Source organism: Xiphias gladius, unplaced genomic scaffold, assembly GCF_016859285.1.
Source record: "Xiphias gladius isolate SHS-SW01 ecotype Sanya breed wild unplaced genomic scaffold, ASM1685928v1 HiC_scaffold_245, whole genome shotgun sequence".
In the NCBI taxonomy this organism is placed as follows: Eukaryota; Metazoa; Chordata; class Actinopteri; order Istiophoriformes; family Xiphiidae; genus Xiphias; species Xiphias gladius.
In genome coordinates this window covers 3,637-13,272 of record NW_024401911.1, presented here as the reverse complement: position 1 = coordinate 13,272, position 9,636 = coordinate 3,637, and the positions used below count along the sequence as shown (strand labels likewise).

General features: G+C 41.5%; 1 pseudogene; it reads left to right on the top strand.

The window, feature by feature from the left end:
- The first annotated feature begins 1,402 nt into the window (after positions 1-1,402).
- Positions 1,403-7,861, top strand: LOC120787568 (annotated as a pseudogene).
- The last annotated feature ends 1,775 nt before the right edge of the window (positions 7,862-9,636 follow it).

The window sequence follows — 9,636 nt, the reverse complement described above, 5'->3', positions numbered from 1 at the left end:
CAAAAGGTCACGTGTCTCGTCGTCGTTTTGCTACAATGCTGACTCGGCCAATAATATACATGCAAGTGTGCATTACCGGTAGATTACTTGATGATGCCAACACATAAAGCGATGGGGTTTAAGAGATCATATGGTTTTGTTCCTGACAACATTGGTTTAAACCCACCCTCAACTTTAAACTGCAGCTAAACTAATAGAGACTCAGAGCAACAGCACAAGTGGTTTCACCAGGTTCAGACAGAGGCAAGCTAAGACGGGGGGGTGGTGGTGGTGGGGGTTTGGCTCTCTAGAGACATCTGTGTACATGTGAGCTGGAGAGAGAGAGACAGAGAGCAGTGTAAAGTCTGTTCTACATTTGCACCACTGTGGTTGAAGACTTCAGAAGGGTGACACCAAATACAGACATGGTGAGTACGTCTTCCTATTTTGACAGATTCAAGACTTTGTCTAACAAACCCTGATGGGGTTCACTAATAACCACCATCATTGGTATATTCTTCCAAAGATGTAGTATTGCCAATAAATGTGGCTTGTGCTACCCGTCCAGGTCATGGATTGTAATGTTTAAGGTTTGGGTAGGAGTAAAATAATTAATTGGTGCAATCGTATTTTTGTCGTTGCATACAACAAAATAGAGAACACAACTGGGTAATACCAGGAAAATGTTGAGCAATTAGAAATCCTCACAGGTTATTTTATAACCTTGTTCAGGAAGTTAGTCTTAACTGGAAATCATAGGTGTAATCATATTTGTTGCACTGAGGTTTTACTTCGGGGCCCATTTTTTCCATGTGGTCTATCTGACCTGTTGGTTTTTAATGATACATAAGATCAAATATCCTACACTTGGAATTTAAAACAAATACAACTATTGTGGGACTGTACAATTTTGAATCATTTAACATCTTAGTGATATTGCACAGGGGTGAACTTGTTGAATACTTGTTTTATGCTGTAATAAAAAATACACACAGCACATAACACACACCATGTCAGCAACGAGTGTGTGTTAGACAAACTAAAAGCAAGAATATTTTATATATCATTGGACTGTAACACAAAGAACTGAGGGGGGGGCTGTAATTTGGGTTTTATTAGAAAAAGTTTACTTTTTATTAATTAATGTTTCCTTTTTTTTGGTTGTAGCTGTATTAAATTTGACATATTCTGTAGTTTATTTTATCATATAGAAGTTTGGCAATTTGCAGACAATTGTAAATGTTGTGTAGATGATTAATATAATCTCTGATAACATCTCAATTCCTACAGGACCAGATCATTTGATTTTGTTAAGGCCGTCCCTGTATGTTGTGATGACAGTGCTGGCACACGCCGATCAGTTTGTGACACTGACTTGAATTTGAACGGTGATGATAGGATCAAGTGTTTGTGATCTCTGCAGTACGGGTTCATCAACAGCTGCCTCCAGTCTCTGGTGATAGACAGGTTCGGCCAAGAGACCTGGGACAAACTGAAGTTTGGACACACGTACACATATATATCGTACTAGACGGCAATGCCTGCCAAGGTGAAGACGATGATTGTGATGTTGGTGACAGCTTTAAGTAGAAATGTCCTAAAGGTCATGCTTTGTGCATAGCTCTCTAGCAGGGGTCCAGGATACCTTCACGACATACACGGTTTCTGATGATATCCTCACCCTACGCCTGGTGGAGGAGGCCTGTTCACTGCTGGGTAAGAGTTCTAATTCCTCTGTGTGCTGGCGGGAGCTCCTGTATTTTCACCCGCTCCGACGCCTTTCATCGCTGTGCTCTCTGCAAATATCAGACATGACATTTTCACATGAGATATCTTGTGCAGTTTGAGACGTGTTGTGGTAAACAAAAGAACTGGTCAAAGGGAAATTTTGGCAGCACTGAGGCACTTAGATGGTCACATACATACACAGTGTGATTACAGTCGGGCTGGTTGTGGAGTGTCCTGCTCAGGACCATTAAATGTCAGGTAAAAACTACAGTGCAGCACAATAAGTTGAAACTTAAACTGAAATAAATTGTTTATTAAAGTTGTAATGAAATACATTTACATTTTTATGTTAGCTTATATCTATAGGTACATATAGAGCCGGTGTAAATGTGGAAAACTGTTGTAATTGTTATTATTCTAAGTATCTTGTATTTACAGAAATAATATTTTGCACCTTTTGCACAGAAATGAAAGCATGTCGGTGTCTGAGGTGTGAACCTGTGTGTGTGCACACGTGCTAACTCGGGTGTTAACAATGTCCCTGATGAAATCCAACAGGTTACACCCAGTGGATGTTTATATAATGGCTTTAAAACCATGGAGGGTGCATAGAAAAAAACAAAACAAAACAAAAAAACTACCAACCACAAAATATTGCAAATGCATGCTGCAAGCTTCACTTGGAGGCAAGCGTCCCCAGTTTTATATTTAGCTTGAAAAGAAGAATGTGTTGGCCACATACTCGGCCATGCATTTTTGCGACGCTGTAAGCTAACCTGCTAACTCACACCTCTGGGCTGTTCTTCCGGCCTTGATGCCTAGAATGCCTCAAAATGTGCAAGCCTCGTCGATATGTTGTAGCAGTGATCTGGCAGCCGATGGTATGTGGTGCTGACTTGGAGGAAAACAGTAACTTCTTAAACTCTGCAGCGGTTGCTTAACAGTTTGTGCAGAAAGGATTGCTACATGTCGGCAGTTTCAGGTTCTGCTCTAATTTACTCCCAGATGAGCGATTATTTCATACATAATCTTCCTATTCATTTATTTTCCTTTTTTATAATGTCAGTGTCTGAAGAAACATTGTGTGACATGGTACACTACACATCTGTGACAGGTGAATAGGTCCCACAATAGCGGCTGGAAACAGCTTTGTACGAGAAGATTTATTTATGCATGTATAGGTTACATTTGGCAGGTACATGGATAGATTGTGAAACACGGGGCCCCTGGGCACAGATGTATAGTATAATACATAACAATAATTGTTTATTCAGCGCATGTCAACAGGACCCTAAGCTCTTCCTAAGGGTCTGATTATCTATCCTGTACATACATTTGGGAGTAGGCTGTAATTAAATATCTGTATGCTGCCAGTGCTTTAATTAGACAAACACGTGTGCACTGGGAGGCCAGACTACAAAATGATGAGTGAAAAATGATTTCATGGATGTACTAAAAGATCTATAAAGTTCTGTGACAGTGTTCCTCTGAATGTGTTCTGATGTTTCAGATGTTCCTGCTGACGTATTTCTTCGGCTTTTCGGAGAACATTTCTTTATTTTCTGTAAGCAAGCGGGCTACGACACCATGCTGAGGACACTGGGAGGAAATCTAATGGAATTCATTGGAAATCTGGACGCTCTCCATAGTTACTTGGCTCTGTCCTATCAGGTAAGCTCGGGTGTGTCATTGTTCCTGTTGGTATACTAATAGCCAGCGACTCCTCATACCTAAAAGAAGACAACCAGGCTTTGGCAAATACTTTTTCATATTTTCAACTACACTCACTGAGCTCTTTGTTAGGAACACCACACTGATACTGGATTGGGCCTCCCTTTGCTCTCAAAACAGCCTCAGTTCTTCTTCCTGAAGTTCACTGAACTCACTGTCATGTTCATGAAACCAGCCTGAGACGACTTTTGCTTTGTGACATGGAGCATTATCCTGCTGGAAGTAGCCAAAAGAAGATGGTAAACTGTGGCCATAAAGGGATTCACATGGTCAGCAACAATACTCAGACAGGCTGTGGCATTCGAACCATGATTGATTGGTATTAGGGGCCAAGAAAACATTCCCCACACCATTACACCACCACCACCAGCCTGGACTGTTGACACAAGACAGGTTGGGTCCATGGATTCATGCTGTTGATGCCAAATTCTGACACTGCCACCTGCTTCTTCAGCAGAAATCCAGATTCATCAGACCAGGTCACATTTTTCCAGTCTTCAACTGTCCAGTTTTGGGGAGTCTGTGTCCACTGAAACTTCAGATTTCTGTTCTTGGCTGACGGGAGTGGAACCCAACGTGGTCTTCTGCTTTTGTAGCTCATCCACCTCAAGGTTGGACGTGTTGCTAATTCTCAGATGCTTTTCTTCTCACCACAGTTGTAAAGACTGGTTATCTGAGTTACCGTAGCATTTCCGTCAGCTCCAACCAGTCTGGCCATTCTCCTCTGACCTCTCTCACCAACAAGGCGTTTCCGTCCACAGAACTGCTGCTCACTGGATGCTTTTCTTTTCAGCACGATTTTGAGTAAAAACTCTGGAGACTGTTGTGTGTGAAAATCCCAGGAGATCAACAGTTTCAAAAATAATATAACCAGCCCATCTGGAACCAACATCAAAGTCACTGGGATCACGTTTTCTCCCCATTCTGACGTTTGATGTGAACATTAACTGAAGCTCCTGACTTGTATCTGCAGGATTTTATGCTCTGCCCTGCTGCCACATGACTGGCTGATTGGATAACTGGGCTGGTTCTGCATCAGTTTCTGTCTCTTTTGCTCCTTCATCTCTTTCTTGAAATATTAAATCATTGTTGCATCCTTTCTCCCATTCTTCTGTCTCCTCTCTCCAATCCATTTTCACTTTGTGAAAATATGAAAAGCCTTTCTTAAGAATCTGTACTCAAACTTGCTTTGTGAGGAGGGAGGAACTTATTTTTTTTTATCCTGATCTTTTAATTTGAGTATTTTAAACTTATCACATGTTTTTTCATTTTTTCCTACCTAATGCAACTGCACAGTGCATAATGTAGCCCACAGGTTTCCTCCTTGAGAGTTTTTCTATAATATTTTGTGTATTTTGTACAATATTTGCGGAGATGAGGGCCAGTGTGGAAATGCTCTGAAATTAAAGCTTGGGAAAGAAGTTTGACATCTTCTCTTTATCTCCAGCATAAACAAAGGACTGTTTTCACCCAACAGCAGCACTTTAAAGTTTTGATTAACCTGCAAAAGTGGCTTAAAAAATACACAAAGGACGCATTGATCACCCATCAGGCCCCCATGTATCCATGTATACAATCCAGTTTTAGACACCTTTAATAAATACTGTTGGGTCAGCACTGCTGTGTGTTATACTTAAAAACAGGAAACAGGAATTCCATGAACTGCACCTTGTAGTGGGAACTATCCTGAGAGTTTTTTCCATTTTTTTTTTTTTTGGAGATGAATGCGCCATCTTTCCGAGTGGAGATGACACATGATGGGAGGATGCTGCTTCACTACTATTCTGACAGGAAGGGCCTGCACCATATTGTGCCTGGTAGAAACAACCACACCGAGTGGGTGGGAGGGGTTTCAAATGCTGTTTGAAACAAGGCAGAAGCTCTTTGTTTGAAGCATGGCCTGCTTTTATATCGATCATCCTGAGAATCACATTGTATGTGTTAATGCTAGCCATGTTTGGGAAGGGGGGAAAAGGTTTTTCCCAACCAATCTGTGGCAAGTGATGTATCCATCCCGCCATTCTCATTTTCAGTCAACTTGGAAGTTGTTTCAGTTGCTACAGTTGGAGCAGTTAACTTAATATTTTTCACGACAATCAGGGCACCGTGCCTAAGAGTATTTCTTAAAGAGGAGCTTCACTGTATTTTTTGACAGATTTTTTTTAGCTGAATTCTGCGGCCCATCCTCAGTTTGACAAATTAGGCATGACTCCGAGGTCTAGGTCTATTAAGTTGACCCTCCGCAGCTGTTGTAGCAGCTGCCAACCTATCTATCAAAAGCAGTACACTGCTGGTAGCTGCTGGCATTGGCATTATAAAGTCTGATGAGCATTGGTGAGAAAAAAATGTCTTTTCAGTGGACGTAAACACAACACATGGGCCTGCTGTTAACTGTGCTATATTCAGAGCTTAGCAAGATATTTAGGGCTGACAAACAGTAATGTTAACCGCAATAAATAGCGTGGGCATGGACCTGTACTGACACTCCCCCACAGAAACACACTAGAAAAGGCTCTTGATGTAGAGCTGCTGTCCCAGTGACTCCCTCAAAGGGCCATGAATTGAATGACTGACCGCACCATGATCTCTCACTGCCTCCCATCCAATGTCCATAACTCCTTTTCATTCCTTTCCCCCCATTTTTCCGTCTTACTGCAGGAATCGTGGAGGCTGTTGCCAGAGAGTTTTTTGATAGCAAAGTGACCATGGTGCTTCTAAACAAATTGGAGGAAGATGAGCGGACAGGGAAGAAGGAGCATGTTGTGCTTCTGGTCAAACAGACTAACCAAGCTTGCAAGACTACAGTCCAGGACCCCTCCAGTCATAGAGGGGTGTGTATCTGTGGCTGTATGTCCATGGTCTGTCTCTATATTTTCTGTATATATTATGTGTGTTTCTGATTCCCTGCCCACTTGTGCTTTGTATGATTTCCCCCCAGAAGTTATTTTTCAGAAGAATGAGGGACAAGTGTGTGTCACTGGCTGGGACCTGATCAGAGCTGTTGTTCTCACAGAAAAAGGTTTACTCTATTATACTTTGAATTTGTGAATCTGAGAACCTGTGCTCACTGACCTTGTCTAGCAACCTGGGCTGTAGAGATGCTGCACAGAAGAACTTTGCAGGCAGATAAACAGTTGAGAAAACAGTTCCAGCATGTAAGTTAAGCTAAAACCACAAAGAGGTGCTGGTAGGTGTATCTTGTAGCTTTGGGTTGAGCTAGGCTCGCTGTCTCTCCCTGCTCCCAGTCTTTATGCTAAGCTAGGGTAACCACGTTAGCCTAGCACGTTCCTTTGAACAAGGGCTAATTAACATACATTATTCAAGAAATTCAGACAAAAGACTGTGTGGTGTAGTACAGTAATTCAACTGATTGAAATACAGCCAAAAATCATCTGTTAGAACATCTCAGTGAGCCGCAAATCTGTACTTATGCTTGCGCAAGAAAAATGTTCCAATGCAAAACAACTCTAAACTACTAACTATTAGAAATGAGTCTGCTGATGCGTAGCCGAATCGTAGCACAACTGGAACGCCTGTCGACATTCTGAGTTAGTTAATTATATGTATATATATAATAAAAGTAGCTTATCCCACAGTGATGGAATGGGTGTGTTTGATTTACTTCCCAGGTAGCCACCAGTGCACCTTCAGTCCATGTTACCCGCACAAGCTGTGGATGCAAGAGAAGGCTTTCTGCAATGCTTTTCCCTTTCACATCGTCTTTGATGAAGATGTAAGGCTCCACGTGTCTGTGTGCTTTAGTAGCTTCAAGAAAGTGTTGGACTTACTTTTTTATTAGAATCATTGATATCGGCACAAACTGCAGTGGAATCCTGATACCTTGTGTTACTGCCGTCGATCGGTCTTTCTCTATTTCTGGTCTCTGACCCTTTTAGAACCTGTTGCTTTTACCTCACACAGTATCGTAGCCTCCCGTCTCTCCCTCCTCACCCCCCTTCAACTCGCAATGGGAGCCACTCTGTGTTTTGCCAGCTGAATGCTAGTAATGCACACTAGCAGCAGTAGGCAATGTTGGGCTTGTAGAAGCAGTAAATTAGTACGATTCAGAAAAAGCTGTGAGAGAGTGAACAGCTAACATCACTGATATCACTGAGCTCAAATTAAAAACAGTAACCCTGGATTATATACAGTACATGCACTGTTTCATGAATCCCTTGACATTTCCTTTTCTACTATATAAAAAAGTCATTTCTGAATGTAAATACATAGAGTGGTTGTTGCTAAAGAAAAATTTGGGTTATAAATAGTAATAAAACCAGGGTTTGATTTCATGAAAATCTTAAGGATTATAACTTGAAGCCAAATAGAGAATTATGAAGTTTAGTAGAATAGTACTGTTGCAGTGAGCAGTAGTAAACATTAAAGCAGTATTGTGCAACCTCTTTCTCTGTCCTCCAGGTGACTTTTAAAATTGAGAGCATCAGGAAATTCATCAACAGTCAATTTGTCTTGAAGAACTACAAAGTCAAACACCCCACGCTCAAACTAAGAGGTAAAACGGCACTTCAATGAATTTTATAAACACACCACCCCAAGAACCAATCAAATCAACCTACTCTTCTTCCAGTTGTATTTTTTGAGAAACTTTTCTTTTTTTTAAGAAATAAAAGATCAGAAAGTGCTAGTATGGGGCATTGAGGTGTAGTCTGAAAAGGTGGTTTTTAGCCCATGGGAAAAATCTGCAGTGTCTGTGCTTCCTTACTTCAGTGAGGAACTCATTCCACCATTTTTGGGCCAGACCAGTGTAGAGCCTTGTCTGAGATCAGCAACCACAGGGTCATTGGACTGACTCTGTGGCCAATCATCGCCCAGGGTCACACTGAGGTTCATCTCTTTATCAGTCTGCAATCACCACAGTATTGTCATGGTGATGGACAACCTCGGTGTGGACATCCTTGTTGTGCTGATACCTGGGAGACCAAAAATGACTTTATGCGGGACCAAGATAAACAAGGTGAACTTGGGTGGAGGATCAATATGGTGCAAGAGAGCACATGGGGCCTTAGTCCCACCAGGTTCTAAGAGGAGAGAGCAAGTAAGTAGGAGCAGAGAAAAGGGGGAAATGAGCAGGGCAGTGGGCAACCAAGAACAGGGTCAGGAACTGCTGAAATAATTGCAATGCAATTCTGTCCATATGTTAATCTGTATTCATTTTATCTGCAGGTATCTGACCTGGTTGTGGATGGATTCTCTCGGCTGTATGCTTTACCTGTGTTCTCCGGAGCTACGAAGCCTACAGGAACTTCAAGATGTCGGCCTTCACCTGGCTGACCCTGCCCAGCATGACGGCACCAGAGACCTGGTTCTCCTCCACCAACGACGTCTAGCTGAGATGGAGCTGACCAACCAGCTAGTTGGTGTGGTCTTTGTCCTGTCTTAGTCCTGGACAAAATGGCAGCCCAGTTCATGAACAAGATAAGAAACAGCTCAATAGAAATGTTGGCATTTATTTAGTTCTATGAGAACAACAGTAATTTTCCGTTTGAGGCAAAAATGTGGTTTGTAATATTGGGCTGTATAAATTTAAATTATATGAATAAAATGAACTTGATTTAATGAAAACAGAGCATGTTGATATGTAAAATGAGTACATGAAGCGTAACACGTGAGCATGGCAAATGTCTCAACAACTGTTGGATTGAGAGCCATTAATTCAGACAATCATGTTCACAAGATGAATTGTAACATCATGGGTTGTCTTCATTATATTAATTTGTCATGTGCTCATGGTTCATGCTTTTTCTTATCTCTATATATTTTTATCTAAATATATTATTCACCCCCCTGCCCGATTGGTGTCAGGTCAGCACACCTGCAGAGCAGCTGCCCCACACCAAACCCTTTATCCATTTATATTAGCTTCATGTTTGATCTGTAGACTCAAAATTTAATGTCCTTCTTCATCATCTGTGATGTGAAAAACATCAGATTTCCTAAAATGAAAGTGTGCTTCCTCGTCATAGCTCAGTTATAAAATCCTAGCGCACCGCGGGTCGTCTCTCCTGTCTTCTCCTGTCAATCCACACTATCCTCCATTTTTCAGAATCGATATTGGATCATTGAAATAAAAATTTGTAATTGTACAGTCAATGGTATCGTCCCTCACAAGAAACTGTTTTAATGTGAAATTCTGTCTGTTATGGCTGCTATCAGCTCATGTCACTACCAAAAAGCTCT